Source organism: Sinocyclocheilus anshuiensis, unplaced genomic scaffold, assembly GCF_001515605.1.
Source record: "Sinocyclocheilus anshuiensis isolate Anshui unplaced genomic scaffold, SAMN03320099.WGS_v1.1 scaffold246, whole genome shotgun sequence".
Lineage (NCBI taxonomy): Eukaryota > Metazoa > Chordata > Actinopteri > Cypriniformes > Cyprinidae > Sinocyclocheilus > Sinocyclocheilus anshuiensis.
In genome coordinates this window covers 2,807,393-2,828,019 of record NW_015542356.1, presented here as the reverse complement: position 1 = coordinate 2,828,019, position 20,627 = coordinate 2,807,393, and the positions used below count along the sequence as shown (strand labels likewise).

General features: G+C 35.5%; 1 protein-coding gene across 1 annotated transcript in view; it reads right to left on the bottom strand.

The window, feature by feature from the left end:
• tmem132e (transmembrane protein 132E) overlaps positions 1-20,627 on the bottom strand; it is a 380,857-nt gene that overhangs the window by 303,946 nt on the left and 56,284 nt on the right. The gene's annotated exons all lie outside the window — the stretch shown is intronic.

Sequence of the window (20,627 nt, the reverse complement as noted above, 5' to 3'; positions counted from 1 at the left end):
GTATGTGGAAAATGTGTTTTTTGAACCTTAAACCGCATAAACACATTTCATTACACCAAATACACAAAATAATGTTCTTTTTAGCAACATCATATGACCCCTTTAAAAGAAATGATTGGAGTACTTTATCATTAAACGAACAAGACCCTGAATAAGTGAAACTGAACGGCATCCCAGTTTTCTGGGTTTTCCTATGGTGCTCTAGGTTTATATGTAATACAGCAGCACAGCTGGTGCAGTCAGTGGCATCTCTGAGGTGTGGCACAGGGGTGGCCGTAAATCAGCGATGTGGACTGTTAACCAATCAACATCTGTAAATCAAGCAGGAAGCTACTGGGCTCTGGAGGACAGAGATAATATGTAATATGTGCCAATATGTAATTTGATATTGACATGGTATTCCCACTGGCACAATAAATCTGCCGAATATAGGTCTCTCAAGGTTTCTGTCAAGAAGAGAGAGAGAAGTGTGGGGAAAAGTACCCTAAAAACACACAATCTTTGGAATACCAGTACCTCGGGTCTGACAGTATGGTGTCAAAGCATGTGAAGTAATTACTCTGTAGTTTAACCACAGCACAGTGAGGCCAGTAAAGTGATGAGTCAGTGTCTTACTCACACTGACATTACACACACAAATGGGTCTTCCATCTGCATTAAAAGCAGTGAGTTTTCAGTCATACATAGGGTTGCAAAAAGGTGGAAAATTTCCAGTAAATTTCAGAAACATTCCAGAAATTTTGGAAACTTTCCATTATTTTTTTTGAATATGCCAGGGATTTTTGGAAAGTTTGCGGAAATTTACCAGATATTTTCCACCCCTTTGCAACCCTAGTCAGCACCAGTACTTCTCAATCTGCAGCCTGAGACAAAAACTTCTTAAAAACAACATTCAGGTTTTCCTCTGATTAAACAAATAAAAAAGACCTGAAGTCACGCTTCAGCTATTATGTCTCATCACATAAAACCTAGTCATTTTCTGGTGATAAAATTAACTTGTTTCATAGTGCTACATGTGTGTGAGGGAATTTGGACACACAACAGCAATAAAGATGAAATGAATGGGAGATAGATAGACAGACAGACAGACAGACAGACATATTTGAGTTAATGATTTTTTTGTCGTCGTTGTTGTTGTCATTATAAAATAAAATAAAAATAAATAAATATCTAAATAAATAAACAAATGTATTCGAGTTAATGATGTTTTATTATTATTATTATTATTATTATTATTATAGTAATATAAAATGAATACAAAATTTAAAATCTGTTTTTTTTTTAAGTACTTACATTTAACATTACATTACATTCACATTAAAATGAACTAAAATTTTACAATTTATATTTTGTATTATTACATAAAATCACCTAAAATGATGACTGTTTGGTTGTACTGATGATGTCATATGTATGTTGAAATGATATGCTGCTTGTGAGACTTGGAAAAGAGGGAAAGGTTGAGAACCACTGTCATACACTTACAAATCAGCCTTGACTTTCCACATCACTTTGCTATATTGCCCCATCAGTCTCTCTGATGAAGCCTCATCTATAGATCTCTCCCTAACTTGCCAGGCTGCGTGATGGATGAATATCCCACAAACCCATCTCTCCAGTTCATGTGAACTGCTGTAGCTAACGGAGCCAATTAACACAGGCTGTCTAGCAGAGCTATCTAATAGTACACAGCCTGTATGTGTGTTAATATCTTTTATATGCAGGTGTATTAATTATCCCATTTGAAAAATAGAGTACCAACATATAGACTCCTAGACTTGTGTTGTTTATCTTGCCCTTTGCTATGATATGACATGAAAATACTACAACCATTGGAAATATTGCTTTTGTGAGTTAATGAAAAATTCACGTTAAACATAAAAAAAAATATTTATAAAATGGATAGTTCTGGTTGTAAATCTGATTGGGTGAATCCAAGAAAGTCTAAGGTCTTAATGAAAGTCGGTCATTAAGACTTTTTAAAGGGAAGTAAAAAGTCCCTTTTTGGGGGGGACTTTTAAATAAAAGCATAATTTTATGATTTTATGCTTTTAATGCTTTTAAATAAAAGCATAAAATGCTTTTATTTAGCAAAGCCACATTAAATTGATCAAGCGACAGTAAAAACATTGTAATGTTAAAAACATCTACTTCAAATAAATGCTGTTATGTTTAAAGGGATGGTTCACCCAAAAATGAAAATTCTGTCATTACTCACCCACACTCATGTCGTTCCAAACCCGTAAGACCTTCGTTCATCTTCGGAACACAAATTAAGATATTTTTGATGAATTCTGAGAGCTCTCTGACCCTCCATAGAAATTACCACGATCAAGGTCCAGAAACATAGCAAGGAGATCGGTAAAATAATCCATGTGACATCAGGGGTTCAAACATAATTTTATGAAGCTAGGAGAATACTTTTTGTACGCAAAGAAAACAAAAACAATGACTTTATTCAACAATTCGTCTCTTCAGTGGATACTCTCCAAAATGGCAGTCTCCTGAAAAGAGAGACGTTTCTTTTCTTTTCTTCTTTTTTTTTTTGCTGAGTTTATTACCCAGTGTGTGTTTATTAAAAGAAATGGAGGATTATGAGGCAAGGCCGGTTAAGTCAAGCTCAATGCCTTTTTTAACTTTTTAACTGAAACTACAAGTCCTAAACTAATTAGTGAAATGAGCCGCTGCTTTGTGGAAATGAAAAAGGGGTGGGGGCTGTGAGGAAAATATGACAGCTAGATCTGTTTGTGTGTTTTAACGGTAAGCTACATGAAATATGGTGCAACTGCAAGAGCAAACAATGCTCCATAACATACAAAACACACACATTTACAAACAATATTTAGGAAACATTTAGGAAAGACTATCTATCTCTTTTTGCATAAGAATGTGGTTCTTAGTCCGAATAAGGTGCAATGTGGACCAGATTTTGTTGTTTAGCCTCAATTTAGGTTAATGAGAGACTGTTTCTTCTGTATATGCCACTGATGGGAACAACTCTAAAATTTAGGGTCAAGAAATGTAGCGTAGCGTTAGTTCTGGCAGGTCACGTTAGTCAAGCTCGCATCAGCTGACTCTCAGCTGATCCCCATCAACCTAAAGTCAGACCTCGCGTTCGCGGGACAGCACTGGCGAAATCTTCCAACTGAACCATAGCTAAGGTTTATCCCAAAAAGTCGCTAGGTTTGTCATTATGAATATTCTATGGAAAAAAGCTGCTAAAAGGGTCTGAAAGTTGCTAAATCTAGTACTAAAGTCATGCTCGTGTGTGTGTGAGATGCGGGAGCTGATGGCAGGGGGTGGTGGATATTTGTGGCGGTCAATGTGGATATTGTGGATGAGTTCTTCTGTGTCATCACGTTCTATTAGTTCTACAGCTTCAGTTTCGGAACTTTCACCCTTAGTAACACATACAGCTATTCCCTTACGACAGTGCAACAGTGAAAAGGGACCCCTTTCAAACAGTGTCGCGTTCCGAACGTTCCGGTCTAACTAAAGATCTTCAAACTGAGGACAAAAAGGGAGCAGATGCTGCTTTTCAATTGTTTTGCTAACATATGACGAGATATGACAGTGATCTGGACATAGGCCCAAATCGTCCATGAAGTAATCCCTCTCTTTTAAAAAAAGAGGATGACTATCTTTCTCGTAGGGCTTAATAAAATGCCCATATTGCTCAAATGGGCATATAAAACAACAACTGGATGATACTCTGCCAAGGGTCAGTAAACTAAGTATGATATTATGAGGACTGTGAAAAATCATAATCCTGGCTTTGATATGGGATCACTCAAATGTTGGTTTATTTGTTAGAAAACGGAAATTACATTTGTAAGTCTATAAAGATCCACTTGGCACTTTATCCACCTTATTTTTTCTGTTTTCTGTGAATGTGAATATCAAAGTGCAGTAAATGGTAAAACCGTATGTGCTACGAACCAGTGTGTTTATAAGACATTTTCAGTTTTAATGCTGAAAACTAATACCCATTCACAAATGGCAATGTATTAAAGATTCAATGAAACTGAAATTTGAACAGATTTGACAACCCACTGAAAATCAATGCAAAAAAATAAAAAAATTAAAATAAAAAAAAAAATAAACAAATATAAATAAATAAACTAAAAACTATTTTTTTTTTACATTTATTACTCTTAAATATTCCAACATTTAAAGCTAAAAGAATACTTTTTATGCAAAAAAAATAAATAAATTATTCTCTTCCGTGTCAGACTTTGTCATGCGTCATGGTACTCTGAAGTCGAACGCGTCGAAGATTGGCATGGAAAATAAGAAATTGTTTTCTCTGCATGCAAAAAAGTATTCTCATAGCTTCATAAAATTACAGTTGAACTACTGATGTCACATGGACTATTTTATCGATGTCCTTACTATCTTTCAGGGCCCTGAAAGAGGTAGTTGCGTTACTGTCTATGCAGAGTCAGAAAGCTCTGAAAGATGAACGGTCTTACGGGTTTGGAATGACATGAGGGTGAGTAATCAATGAGAGAATGTTAGTTTTGGATGAACTATCTCTTTAACAAACATAAAAATTTGGGTAACACTTTACAATAAGGTCCCATTAGTTAACGTTACTTACTGCACTGACTCACATTAACTAACAATAAGCCATACATTTGTTACAATATTTGCTGACCTTTCTTAAAGGGATGGTTCACCCAATAATGAAAACACTGTTATCATTTAGCTACTCACCCTCAAGTTCTTCCAAGCCTCTAAGTTTCTTTCTTCTGCTGAATACAAAAAAATATATAAAGAATGTGGATAACCAAACAGTTGCTGGTATCCATTGACTTATATAGTGGGGGTTCTTCTTTTGGTTTATTCTTCTTTTATGAAGAAAGACATTCATACAGGTTTGGAACTAAATCTGAAAAGTTTTTGATAAGTTTACCATACAGATGAACACGTTGTCAAAACAATTCCCGAAAATGACTAAAAATAATGTATTATGCATTAGGGCTGTCGCAATTCGTCGATTTTATTCGACTATTCGATTTTTAAAAATCCTCGACTTCATTTTGCTTGCGTCGACTAACCGGCAAAATACCGGAAGTGGCGCATTTCACAGACGAGAATGTATAAAACACATTATTAGTCTGTTTTCCAAGGCTGCATGATATATAAAAACCCTTTAAAAATCATAATTAAGCATAATTGTGAATTCACAAATGCTACGGTTTAATTAAATAATTATATGCGATGCAGTTCTAATACAGTACATGCGTCACACAGCGGCTCCGTTCACAGTAGTTTCACATGAACTGTTATCATTTACATGTGTGGACTATGAGATGGACACTTGCTTCTTGCACTTTATGTTGCATTTTACTTTTTTACTTTTGGATTTCATTTGGTTTAATCAATATAGTTTAATAAAATATTCTTAAGTAAAATTGTTGATTTTTTGTGGGGAATTAATCGTTCAGATTAATCGATTAATCGATAAATTAGTTGATAGATTAATCTAAACAAAAATAGTCATTAGTGGCAGCCCTATTATGCATGTTAGGCCAGTAGTTGGCGATGTCACTTTGTAAAGAAACACTACAGCAAACACTAAACACATAGCTATAAACTGAACATGTGTTGCAGACCCCGCCCTGGAGGTCCACTCAACAGATGAGAAATTGTCTTTTTGAATAAAAAAGTGAGAGAGACAAGAGTTTGCTGTTAATCAGGCAGTCCTCTATGATGCCCAGGGTTGCCACGGCAACTCAAGCTCTCAACTGTCACCCAGAACTTAGAAAATGCAGCTTAATTCTCTTCAAATACACATCATATATCTTAATGAAGTGAAAAATCTTATAAAATACATGTAAATACTACACACGTGCAAACAACAACTAATATACAGTATATACAAATAACACAAAATTCTTGTGTCCCAAATTCAATGTGGGGGGTCACACATGTAATACACATGCACGTGACGCCACCGTCTTTTCATAAAATCACGTTTCTATGGTTTACACAGAAGGTAACGGTTTCAAAAATTTCCACTTTGAAACCATTTTTAGTTTTGTGCTTTGAGACCCGCAAAACGATGTTGTTATAAAAAATACCTGGCCAAAATGCATACAGTTTTTAGTTGAAAATTATGTTGTGTAAACACTAGGGTTGGGTATCGTTTGAATTTTATCAATTCCGATTCCAATTCTGCTTATAGATTCCGATTCTTTTCGATTCCCAGTTTCGATTCCAATGTGATCATGATATCAAACATTTATCCTGTGTCTCTTTTTTGCAAACCATTTATTGGAGCTGAATACCATGAACAAAAATCAACATTCTGAAGAAAAAACATTAGACAACTAAACAAAATCACATGTAATTTATGAATTAATGATTAAATGACTCACTCAAGATGTACTTGTTTCGTTACTGGATGAATCCGCGTTCTTGAACGAATCTCTTGTGATTAAAATACAAATACATTTTAACAGCCCCTTTTCGCCACCTACTGGCGTAACAATGGAATCGATAATCTTCATTTGAAGAGTCAAATTATTTTCAAAAGGTGATTTATTCTTCAAGCTACGTAGTAAATGCCGCTCCATCTGAATGCACGTGCTGGAGATTTACTACTAATCACAGGAGCGACTTTACTGACGAGATGCGCATGAAAATCGCATTTGATTTTTTGCACAGCCCTAGTGCAAACGCAAATTGAAATGTTCAAATCACACTGATGTGATCGTACACTGCATGGACGAAGCAAGTGATCGCAACATTGATCGCATATCAAAGGTTGAGGAATGAAACAGACGAATCATTGTAATTTAGGAATGCCGCTAGTTTTCATGAGCTCACTGAAGGGTCGAAACAGTTAGAGGGTAAGTAATTATGTTGAATAACATTCAGGCACAGCTGCAATTACATGGCAAAAGTAAGGCAGACTACATTAGTTGGAGACTGACATGGGCAAAGATCAGGGCCTATGGCAACCTGCAAAATCCTCCATCTGAGTGCAAGAGTCTTACCTGAGTTTAATGTTCCGTCAAGTGAGGAAATGGACAAAAATAATTGCCAGTCCAATATTTATCAGCATCACTAGTATGACCAATATTGAGTTGGGACCCTGAAGAACCAGTGAAAGAGACAAAGCTGGAGATTAGCAATTGGATGCCGTGACAATCAAAATGACACAGCTCTCAGAATGCAACTGAAAATACTAGGCACGCACCAATATTAAAATTTGAATTTTAATACCGAAATGCCGATAATTATTTTCAAGTTATGGCCAATACTAAAATTCTATAATGTTGTGTTTAAATATAAAAAAATAAATACATTTTAAAGTAGATACTAAAAATTAAAAACCACCATTTATATAAGCAAGTTTATTTTCCAGTATTAGAAATTTTCAAATTTATTAGTATCAACCAATATTGGATATTTAATTATGATAATTTCACAAATTTACTATTTAAATTACATTTGCCGTCATGTAACAATCACTCAAATGAATAAATAAAAAACACTAATAATTTAAAACACTGTTAAATGTATACTTCAGAAATCTCAAAATACGGTATGTTGTGATGTCTAAAATCAAGTGTAGCATTTAAAATGATTGCTTTTATTTTAGTTTTATAGTAAAGAAACTGCGTTCAGATGGAGCGGATTTACTACACAGAGCCATAGTTCACTGACAAGCTACACAAAATCGCGTTCATAATTGGCAATGAATCACTTGCGATTTTGAACGTGATTTTGCGTAGCTTATCAGTGAACTACGGCTCTGTGTAGTAAATGCCGCTCCATCTGAATGCACGTGCTGGAGATTTACTACTAATCACAGGAGCGACTTTACTGACGAGATGCGCATGAAAATCGCATTTGATTTTTTGCACAGCCCTAGTGCAAACGCAAATTGAAATGTTCAAATCACACTGATGTGATCGTACACTGCATGGACGAAGCAAGTGATCGCAACATTGATCGCATATCAAAGGTTGAGGAATGAAACAGACGAATCATTGTAATTTAGGAATATAATCACGTTGGTGTTTGAATCGTGTTCGCGATCTTTGACGATCTATTAAACTAAAGTGCTTTGTCATGTTGGTGGTGACACCACTCTTGCAACATGTTTAGCTATCACAGATAATATACTTAGCTTTTTTGGCTTCTGATCGCAAATGTAGCCAAACTTTGGAGCGCTTAGATTAGCGGGCAAGGTCCTGGCAGATCGCTAGGTCCGGTCCTCACAGATGAAGAAAAAAAAAAAGCGCATAGGAATAGATAGGCGGAATCGAATTTTTTTTTGACAACAAGTATCCGATTCCTAACCTTAAGTATCCAATTCTGGAATCGGAATCGATTTTCGATTCCCAACCCTTGTAAACACCCCCTTAGTAACCAATTAGCAACCACAAAAACACCCTGGAAAACACATAGCAGTATACTACCAACAATCACAGCACCCTGGCAACCACCCAGAACATCTTAGAAAGATGGCGGGGAGTTTTGCACCAGCAGCCATCTCTCACAATCTAGTGGCATAAAAAGGCTTTCTATTTGGAAAAATGCACTATAATTACTGAGGATATGGTACTTGAGCTAACTGGGTTTTGGGGACATACACAACACTTTAGGGCAACAGCGACTCACAGCAGTCAGGAGAATTGTGATCAGAAAGAGGAGGCCATTAGCAGTGTGCAGTGTTATCTGCTCTTTGATCAATGTTGTAATACAGTCTGCATCAGGCCGAGGGAAATTAAATGAATAAGACTGGAGTAGAGAAAGATTCTCCCACCGAGGGAGGTATACATTTTCTCAGGGAGTTAAACGCATGCAATCAAATCTGTCTGATGTCATCCTGGTTCTGAGTGAGGACGTGTTTTCTCAGAGGATGGGTGGTGGCGGGAAGGGCTACGCTGCCAGTGATATGGCAGGATAGAGATTACTTTGGCTGGGTAACTTTCACTTGATTTAGTATCTCTGAGATGAATCGATAATCTGGATGAGGAAGGCTGTAAAGAGCAAAATGAAATTTGGCCTCTTAAACGTTGGATGTTTTTCCTGTGATCTTGTTTTATCAGTAATGCCAATGTAAACTTATCAGTAATTCCAATGTAAATTTTCAATGACCTGAAATGAAGCAATAAAAACAGCAAACGGCCCTGCATCACATGAGAGTGGAGGACATTTTCATTTAATGTCAAAATACTGGATAAAATATTAAATTTTCTTTTTTTATTTTCTGTCATGACAATATTACCCTCTTTTTTCTTCATCACATGAGAGTGGAGGACATTTTCATTTAATGTCAAAATACTGGATAAAATATTAAATTTTCTTTCTTTTTATTTTCTGTCATGACAATATTACCCTCTTTTTTCTTATTTCTTTCCAATCAGTGTTCAAAAGCCACTGCTTAACAGAAATAACCCTTTTGATTGAACATTCTTCCATTGTTAGCTTGCGTTTTGTTCAGTGGCCATTGTATAGAGATACCTGAAACAAGTAGTGTTTCATCTCATTTGTATGAGGTTACATTTCATTTCTTTCATGTAAAGAAACTGAAAAGGGATTGTGAGTTCAGGGCCATTTCCCTCAGAATGTCTCCTTTAGATTTACAAGTGCAGAAGCTCATTTTCAAAACACAGAGACGGGGAAAATGCACACAATGGAGGCCGAAAATTATAGCCTTGCGATCTTTGCAGTGTCCACGACACATCTGTCACAAATGCTGTGAGCAACATTTAACTTTACAGTGAAAACTGCAGCAATAAATAGTGTGGAGAAGAATGTAATTTAGCTGCAAAAGCGGTAGCAGTAGAGACAGTGTTTCCAATAACAATGGTGCAATCACAAACAGGATTTTACTGAGTCCGACTGGTTTACCTCCAACACACTGTACAGCAGATGTATGGCAGAGTAATTTGTTTAAATATAACTGTAAAGTGCCTGTCTTGATCTAATTCACTGATAAATCCCAAAAGTAGCTAGTTGTTTTTAGCATTAGCATGCTAATATAAAATGAAAGTGGTACATTTTGCAGCACTACCACTAATCAGAATTATAAAATAATGTCTGTTGTCAAACTGGTTCCAATTAGACAGATCCCTATCTATGTCACAACACTGGCTGAGTTAATATATATTAGCTAACAATATTTTGAAAGTACCGCAGAGTCATGGTGATACACTTTTCAACAGAATAAGGGTACATTTACATGACAACGATGAACGAAAGTGAAAAACTGAAAAGTTTTCATTTGTGTTTTTTAAAAAGTTTAATGTACAGATGACATCGTCAAAACGATCCCCGTTCACACAGATCTGTGACAACGTCTAAAAATCCCCGGAAAATACTGTGCTACCAGGTCAGTAGCTGGCAACACTGTAAAGAAACACGTTTAATGCATGTGTCTTAGGGTTGGGTACCGAAACCAAGTACCAATATGGCACCAGTACCTATGTAACCGGTATGTACTAGAACCGAATCAGAACGCAGATTTCGGTGCCATGCCTGAGCGATCGATTGAAATATTTGTCCTCTGGTTCTCCGAAACGGATGTAAGAAACATCATCGCGGCACCACACGTGAAAAATAATTTCCCGACTGAGAAAATATATGTGAACTCAAGTCGGAAATCTCTAATAATACAAATCCAACAAATCTTTGTAGTAACGCGAGTGTCCATGTTGTTTTCACATTCCGACTTAAGCACAACTCGGGAAATATATTCCATAGGCTACTTTTAAAAAATACATCGATTAGCAATAGATTATAAATATACTTAATTATTATGAAAATACCAGATGGCTTGAATAAAACAGATAAACTATATTGTCGCAGTCGATGGGTTTATTGTCTTTGTTTTATCATTCAAAACGTTTATATGTTCTGTTTACTCTGTTAACTTACAGCTATAATAGCGATGCCTTTGTCCGTATAAGGGATTTGCTGAGTTTCGCTACTTCTATGACTGGATATGTGGATTTTCTGTGTGAGGGCGCCCTCTGGTGTCCAGTATGAATGAAACCGACATCATGCGTTTATAGTGCTAATGGCCAATTAATCGTTTTTTGGGGAATTTTTATTTATGCATTTTTTTAATAAGTATCAGTTCAGGCACCGGAACCGTTTTAAAAGTATCGATTTGGCACCGGTATCGAAAAAAACCCAAACGATACCCAACCCTAATGTGTGTAATGTCACCGTTTTCTGTAAAATTTGCGTTTTCATAGTTTACAATGAGACGATAACAGTATAGTTTTTTTTCAAAAACTTGCAAAAGTTTGCAAAATGCTGTTGTCGTGTAAATGAATGGCCACAACATAAAACGTAAAAAGCGTGAAAGGTTTTTGATTTTTAGTTGAAAACAGTGTCGTACAAATGTCCCCTAAACCTACAAACCATGGCATAATTATATTTATCTGCATATTAAATTAAGATATGGTGATAGTTCCTCAAAATATTACCAAAGCAAGTTATTTTGGTGTGGAAAATATGAAAACAAGCTGTATTTTACTCAGTATTCCTAACAATAAAAACTAAATAAACTAGACACAAACAAGGACAATTAAATTTTACCTTACGTACTGCAATAGAGGAGGTGTCAGATCAACAGTTTTGAGTATTTGCATAAAAAGCCCCTTGAGATTGATTTCAATTTCAACATTAAGCAAAAGCCTGCATCCCTCAGTCTGTATGTTCAGCAGATTTTTCTAAATTAGTTTGATGTGTAATTGCATTCTTGTGCAGCATATACTGAAGACCAAACAAACAACGAATAAATTGAAAAAAAAAATGCAGAATGGCATAATTCTTAATGTGGCGTGTCACTCGGCCATCGTTGAAGATCATGGCGTGAATGACAACTCTGTAATTGTTATGGGAGAATGTGGCCAAGACTCCGTAAAACTGTTACCAGGTAATAAACCAAGAGACAGATTCGTATCAAAAGTTTCAACAGCTCCCATATGTGTTGAGCTCAGGCCTGAAAGACGAGGCCGCAGGGAACACCGATAAATATTTATTTATGACAAGCGCTGTAGCATTCACCATCCATCCACAAAGGAGGATTTCACAGAAATGATAAATTGTTTTTTTGTGCCCTTGAGAGTTCAGCACCCTTTTCTCCTATTTGTCTCTGTTTGTTTATTCATATTAGATACGGATTGACATTTCATTCTACATAGTTCCCCTTTTAATCCACAGTATAAAAAAAGAATATCATGCAGAATTGTACACAGCTGAAAAAGTATGTGAACCCCTCCCTTATAATGGATTTCCACATGCATTGGTCATAAAATATGATCTGATCTATTCAAATAAAAAAATAATACACAAAGTCTTTACTGAACACAGCATGTAAACCTTCTCAGTGCAGTGCAGAAAAAGTGATTGAACCATTAAAAACAAATCACTGGTCCCTTATTTGGCAGCAATATAATTTCCTGTGATTGCGGATCAGAACTGCATAATGTCTTCTCTGAAATATTGATTTATAGCTTGTAACAATAAGAAAGAGTCTTAAGAAAGAGTGCATTTAGTTGTGCTATAAGACATAACAGAACCAAAAAAAAAAGTGCTTCAATAAAATATTGCTCTATGCATACAAGATGACAACGGATGGCCAACAGATTGACAGTAACATTTATTTCCATTTTAATATGTAGGCTCACATGGTGAACAGAAGACACGACCCTTCTGAAAATCTTCATTTCCAAGAACAACACAATTTCATTTTTCCACAGATAACATTAAAGGAGCAGTAAGAAAACATGTCTCCGTTCCGATCAGAAGGCGCCCTCTTCACCTTTGTTGTTTTCTACAAGTACCATCCGGCGGGTAGAAAACAAAAAATAAAAAAAATAGATATCAAAAGAAATGCTCTAGGAGCTTAAAGTTGCAAGAACGTCAACGTCGTTTTTGCTAGCCCATTACCGTAGCTATAGAGGCAAAGAGGGAAAAAAGCAATAGACTGAGATAGTCCTCTAGTCTTGGAGCCCACTCAAAAAGCATGGAATGAAAAGGCTTTTACAGCCACGCACATGCTATACTCAAGAGGTTTTATGTTGAGTGATGCCCAAAATATACTGACATCAGATTTGTTTTCAACTGGTGCACTTAAGGGTTTTTCTATGGGCTCAGATGCTGTACTTTAAATGGCAAGCTTTATTTTAATTTACTTCAGACATACCGTTATGCTTTGTGTTCTACCAGGTAGAAAGAGGTATTATTTGGAAAAGTTTGGGCCAGATGGCTGAGAAGCACCTATAAATTGTGAGGTATTAAATACAGAGCAGAAAATATCCTTTAGAAATACAATTGAAAGAGCAAAGCGTTCAAACCTGAATACAGAAACTGACCCACCTTTGTCTACAAAAGGAATCATGGTAATTCAATTGCTTTAGGTCAAAATAAATTTGAATATTTGTGAACCACACACATATACATTAAGTGTGAGGAAAAAATACAGCAGTTTTAAGCTTTTTCTCTTCATTAAGTAGTTGTGCAGCATGGCAAATTGCTGTTTTAATTTCACATTATATTGCACAAGCAGCCTTTCATTCAAGCTACGCGAGGGAATCCAGGAACTCTGATTCATTTTAGTGAGTTTGTTTGTACTGATGGTTTATTATAATGAATGGAAATCTGATTGAACCAATTAATGTGAATCATCCAGAGTCTTTTCACACATTTATCAACATTTACAAGTATTATTCATTTGTTTATGTACAACATTTAAATGAGTCAAAATACTTAATTAATAATTTTTTTTAATACTAAGTAAATACTTTGCCTGGAATTTGACAAAACCTTTATACATCCATTTCTTGTAGCTAAGTAAATATTTTGTTAAATGCTATGCATGTATAACATATGTGGTATACTCTTTTTTTCATATAATCTAACAACAATTAAAAATATATTAATACAACTTTTTGTATGCACTTTGAATTAGCATGTAGATAATAATTTTGTTCTTTTTCTTTATTTTGTTATAAAAAAAAAAATTACATTATTTATAGGATGTTAAGCTTTAGTATCAAAGTACACTCTCAGAAAAAAAGGTACAAAATCTGTCACTGGGGTGGTACCTTTTCAAAAGGCACGCCTTTGTACCTAAAGAGTCCATATTGGTACCTTAAAGATACATACAAGTACCTAAAGTGTACATATTAGTACCTAAAGGGTGCAAAAGTGTACCTTTTGAAAAGGTACCGCCCCAGTGACAGCTTTTGTACCTTTTTTTTAGAGAGTGTAGTTAGCAACATGTCAAATGTACCTGGGCAAATTCATAGAGCATAAAGTAGTGCAGTATATACAGTAAAGTCTGTATTATACCATTACAGACCATCTATCCTGGAGGAGAAAAAATATATATTACAGTATATAGCTACTGTATGACTGTTTTCTATCATTGAAATCTGGGAGGATCTAGACTGCTTTCACTGAGTTTTCACTGAGTGGTCGGTAATCACCACTTTTGAGAAAGAGATCTCCTTATCCACAGACAATTTTGCTGTATGTTCAGGGCTTGCAAAATCACTAGCCCAACGTCCCGGGGCTATTGTGTTTTCCAGTCGGGCTACCAAAATATATCGCCACTCTGCCCGACGGGCTACCTTAAATGCAGATCTCCCGCGGGTCCTTAAAAACTCCTGAAGTGAGTTGTATCAAACTTAAGGCCATAAAAAGTTTTAAATACGTTAAATGGTAGGGGTGCTCCGATCAGGATTTTTGAGGCCGATCACCGATCACAGAAAGCAGTATCTGCCGATACAGATCTTTTTAAAGCCTTCTTTTTATCATTTATAACTATTTATAGTGATACTCCAATCAGGATTTTTAGACATTTATTCAGGGCCTGAATTTCATTTGTGAAAATGGGGGGAATTCCCCTCTTAGGTGTCTCTTGTGAGAGGGGAAGCAGCACTGACTGTGCTTTCACACAGGAGTCCGCTACTGATCTGTGGCTGTTTACCACAAACACAACATTTATCCATTAGTTTGATTTCAAATCCAAACATTGACACTGAAAATGCTTTTTCAGCATTGCAATTCTTTTTTTTTTACACAGTACAGTAATACAATCTTTCACAGACATGTTTAAACACAATAAATATATGCAACATATTATTCAATGCTTTTTACTTTTTCATTTACTTCTAGATTTATATATTAGTTGCTCAAGCAAGTGGCAAAACATTTAAACTACGTTTCTTACGTTATCACAAACTTACCATTGACAGAAATAGTCAGCTCTACTGCCTTTTCTTTTGCATTGAAATCTTTATTAAATGCAATCCTGCGGTTCATAAAGAACTTTGTTTTCCTACCTCCACAAGTGCCATCTATTATTGCCTTGTTTATCTAAAAGTGCTATTTCCCTTTAAACCTAGCCAAAAAGCTATGTGTTAACTGTGAAACCCAGTAGACTTTAATAATATGCATTTATGGTGTAATTACTACATTTTCGTGTCAATCCATGTTCATATTTACTGCAAACAATGCGCGCACAACTCGGGAAATATATTCCATAGGCTACTTTTAAAAAATACATCGATTAGCAATAGATTATAAATATACTTAATTATTATGAAAATACCAGATGGCTTGAATAAAACAGATAAACTATATTGTCGCAGTCGATGGGTTTATTGTCTTTGTTTTATCATTCAAAACGTTTATATGTTCTGTTTACTCTGTTAACTTACAGCTATAATAGCGATGCCTTTGTCCGTATAAGGGATTTGCTGAGTTTCGCTACTTCTATGACTGGATATGTGGATTTTCTGTGTGAGGGCGCCCTCTGGTGTCCAGTATGAATGAAACCGACATCATGCGTTTATAGTGCTAATGGCCAATTAATCGTTTTTTGGGGAATTTTTATTTATGCATTTTTTTAATAAGTATCAGTTCAGGCACCGGAACCGTTTTAAAAGTATCGATTTGGCACCGGTATCGAAAAAAACCCAAACGATACCCAACCCTAATGTGTGTAATGTCACCGTTTTCTGTAAAATTTGCGTTTTCATAGTTTACAATGAGACGATAACAGTATAGTTTTTTTTCAAAAACTTGCAAAAGTTTGCAAAATGCTGTTGTCGTGTAAATGAATGGCCACAACATAAAACGTAAAAAGCGTGAAAGGTTTTTGATTTTTAGTTGAAAACAGTGTCGTACAAATGTCCCCTAAACCTACAAACCATGGCATAATTATATTTATCTGCATATTAAATTAAGATATGGTGATAGTTCCTCAAAATATTACCAAAGCAAGTTATTTTGGTGTGGAAAATATGAAAACAAGCTGTATTTTACTCAGTATTCCTAACAATAAAAACTAAATAAACTAGACACAAACAAGGACAATTAAATTTTACCTTACGTACTGCAATAGAGGAGGTGTCAGATCAACAGTTTTGAGTATTTGCATAAAAAGCCCCTTGAGATTGATTTCAATTTCAACATTAAGCAAAAGCCTGCATCCCTCAGTCTGTATGTTCAGCAGATTTTTCTAAATTAGTTTGATGTGTAATTGCATTCTTGTGCAGCATATACTGAAGACCAAACAAACAACGAATAAATTGAAAAAAAAAATGCAGAATGGCATAATTCTTAATGTGGCGTGTCACTCGGCCATCGTTGAAGATCATGGCGTGAATGACAACTCTGTAATTGTTATGGGAGAATGTGGCCAAGACTCCGTAAAACTGTTACCAGGTAATAAACCAAGAGACAGATTCGTATCAAAAGTTTCAACAGCTCCCATATGTGTTGAGCTCAGGCCTGAAAGACGAGGCCGCAGGGAACACCGATAAATATTTATTTATGACAAGCGCTGTAGCATTCACCATCCATCCACAAAGGAGGATTTCACAGAAATGATAAATTGTTTTTTTGTGCCCTTGAGAGTTCAGCACCCTTTTCTCCTATTTGTCTCTGTTTGTTTATTCATATTAGATACGGATTGACATTTCATTCTACATAGTTCCCCTTTTAATCCACAGTATAAAAAAAGAATATCATGCAGAATTGTACACAGCTGAAAAAGTATGTGAACCCCTCCCTTATAATGGATTTCCACATGCATTGGTCATAAAATATGATCTGATCTATTCAAATAAAAAAATAATACACAAAGTCTTTACTGAACACAGCATGTAAACCTTCTCAGTGCAGTGCAGAAAAAGTGATTGAACCATTAAAAACAAATCACTGGTCCCTTATTTGGCAGCAATATAATTTCCTGTGATTGCGGATCAGAACTGCATAATGTCTTCTCTGAAATATTGATTTATAGCTTGTAACAATAAGAAAGAGTCTTAAGAAAGAGTGCATTTAGTTCTGCTATAAGACATAACAGAACCAAAAAAAAAAGTGCTTCAATAAAATATTGCTCTATGCATACAAGATGACAACGGATGGCCAACAGATTGACAGTAACATTTATTTCCATTTTAATATGTAGGCTCACATGGTGAACAGAAGACACGACCCTTCTGAAAATCTTCATTTCCAAGAACAACACAATTTCATTTTTCCACAGATAACATTAAGGGAGCAGTAAGAAAACATGTCTCCGTTCCGATCAGAAGGCGCCCTCTTCACCTTTGTTGTTTTCTACAAGTACCATCCGGCGGGTAGAAAACAAAAAATAAAAAAAATAGATATCAAAAGAAATGCTCTAGGAGCTTAAAGTTGCAAGAACGTCAACGTCGTTTTTGCTAGCCCATTACCGTAGCTATAGAGGCAAAGAGGGAAAAAAGCAATAGACTGAGATAGTCCTCTAGTCTTGGAGCCCACTCAAAAAGCATGGAATGAAAAGGCTTTTACAGCCACGCACATGCTATACTCAAGAGGTTTTATGTTGAGTGATGCCCAAAATATACTGACATCAGATTTGTTTTCAACTGGTGCACTTAAGGGTTTTTCTATGGGCTCAGATGCTGTACTTTAAATGGCAAGCTTTATTTTAATTTACTTCAGACATACCGTTATGCTTTGTGTTCTACCAGGTAGAAAGAGGTATTATTTGGAAAAGTTTGGGCCAGATGGCTGAGAAGCACCTATAAATTGTGAGGTATTAAATACAGAGCAGAAAATATCCTTTAGAAATACAATTGAAAGAGCAAAGCGTTCAAACCTGAATACAGAAACTGACCCACCTTTGTCTACAAAAGGAATCATGGTAATTCAATTGCTTTAGGTCAAAATAAATTTGAATATTTGTGAACCACACACATATACATTAAGTGTGAGGAAAAAATACAGCAGTTTTAAGCTTTTTCTCTTCATTAAGTAGTTGTGCAGCATGGCAAATTGCTGTTTTAATTTCACATTATATTGCACAAGCAGCCTTTCATTCAAGCTACGCGAGGGAATCCAGGAACTCTGATTCATTTTAGTGAGTTTGTTTGTACTGATGGTTTATTATAATGAATGGAAATCTGATTGAACCAATTAATGTGAATCATCCAGAGTCTTTTCACACATTTATCAACATTTACAAGTATTATTCATTTGTTTATGTACAACATTTAAATGAGTCAAAATACTTAATTAATAATTTTTTTTAATACTAAGTAAATACTTTGCCTGGAATTTGACAAAACCTTTATACATCCATTTCTTGTAGCTAAGTAAATATTTTGTTAAATGCTATGCATGTATAACATATGTGGTATACTCTTTTTTTCATATAATCTAACAACAATTAAAAATATATTAATACAACTTTTTGTATGCACTTTGAATTAGCATGTAGATAATAATTTTGTTCTTTTTCTTTATTTTGTTATAAAAAAAAAAATTACATTATTTATAGGATGTTAAGCTTTAGTATCAAAGTACACTCTCAGAAAAAAAGGTACAAAATCTGTCACTGGGGTGGTACCTTTTCAAAAGGCACGCCTTTGTACCTAAAGAGTCCATATTGGTACCTTAAAGATACATACAAGTACCTAAAGTGTACATATTAGTACCTAAAGGGTGCAAAAGTGTACCTTTTGAAAAGGTACCGCCCCAGTGACAGCTTTTGTACCTTTTTTTTAGAGAGTGTAGTTAGCAACATGTCAAATGTACCTGGGCAAATTCATAGAGCATAAAGTAGTGCAGTATATACAGTAAAGTCTGTATTATACCATTACAGACCATCTATCCTGGAGGAGAAAAAATATATATTACAGTATATAGCTACTGTATGACTGTTTTCTATCATTGAAATCTGGGAGGATCTAGACTGCTTTCACTGAGTTTTCACTGAGTGGTCGGTAATCACCACTTTTGAGAAAGAGATCTCCTTATCCACAGACAATTTTGCTGTATGTTCAGGGCTTGCAAAATCACTAGCCCAACGTCCCGAGGCTATTGTGTTTTCCAGTCGGTCTACCAAAATGTATCACCACTCTGCCCGACGGGCTATATTAAATGCAGATCTCCCGCGGGTCCTTAAAAACTCCTGAAGTGAGTTGTATCAAACTTAAGGCCATAAAAAGTTTTAAATACGTTAAATGGTAGGGGTGCTCCGATCAGGATTTTTGAGGCCGATCACCGATCACAGAAAGCAGTATCTGCCGATACAGATCTTTTTAAAGCCTTCTTTTTATCATTTATAACTATTTATAGTGATACTCCAATCAGGATTTTTAGACATTTATTCAGGGCCTGAATTTCATTTGTGAAAATGGGGGGAATTCCCCTCTTAGGTGTCTCTTGTGAGAGGGGAAGCAGCACTGACTGTGCTTTCACACAGGAGTCCGCTACTGATCTGTGGCTGTTTACCACAAACACAACATTTATACATTATTTTGGTTTCAAATCCAAACATTGTCACTGAAAATGCTTTTTCAGCATTTCAATTCTTTTTTTACACAGTACAGTAATACAATCTTTCACAGACATGTTTAAACACAATAAATATATGCAACATATTATTCAATGCTTTTTACTTTTTCATTTACTTCTAGATTTATATATTAGTTGCTCAAGCAAGTGGCAAAACATTTAAACTACGTTTCTTACGTTATCACAAACTTACCATTGACAGAAATAGTCAGCTCTACTGCCTTTTCTTTTGCATTGAAATCTTTATTAAATGCAATCCTGCGGTTCATAAAGAACTTTGTTTTCCTACCTCCACAAGTGCCATCTATTATTGCCTTGTTTATCTAAAAGTGCTATTTCCCTTTAAACCTAGCCAAAAAGCTATGTGTTAACTGTGAAACCCAGTAGACTTTAATAATATGCATTTATGGTGTAATTACTACATTTTCGTGTCAATCCATGTTCATATTTACCGCAAACAATGCACAGTTACTTTAATTCAGCGCGTGCAGCGGAAACGATCTCTGCACTGCAGCAGATGCACCACTCCTGAACGCACTGCCGGACAGCAACCGTGTGTGCAGTGTAGACTTGTGCACATTTTAATCTGGACTACAACATGCCCTAGATATTGTTTGAAAGTGTTTTGATTCTTTATAGGGCTTCATTAGTTAACATTAGTTAATTCATTAGTTAACATAAACTGCCAATGAGAAATTCTTCTGAACATTCATTCATCTTCGGCAATTACAATATTCAATAACACGCTGTTAAAATTGAAAGTTGCAACTGTGTTATTTAATGAGCTAACATGA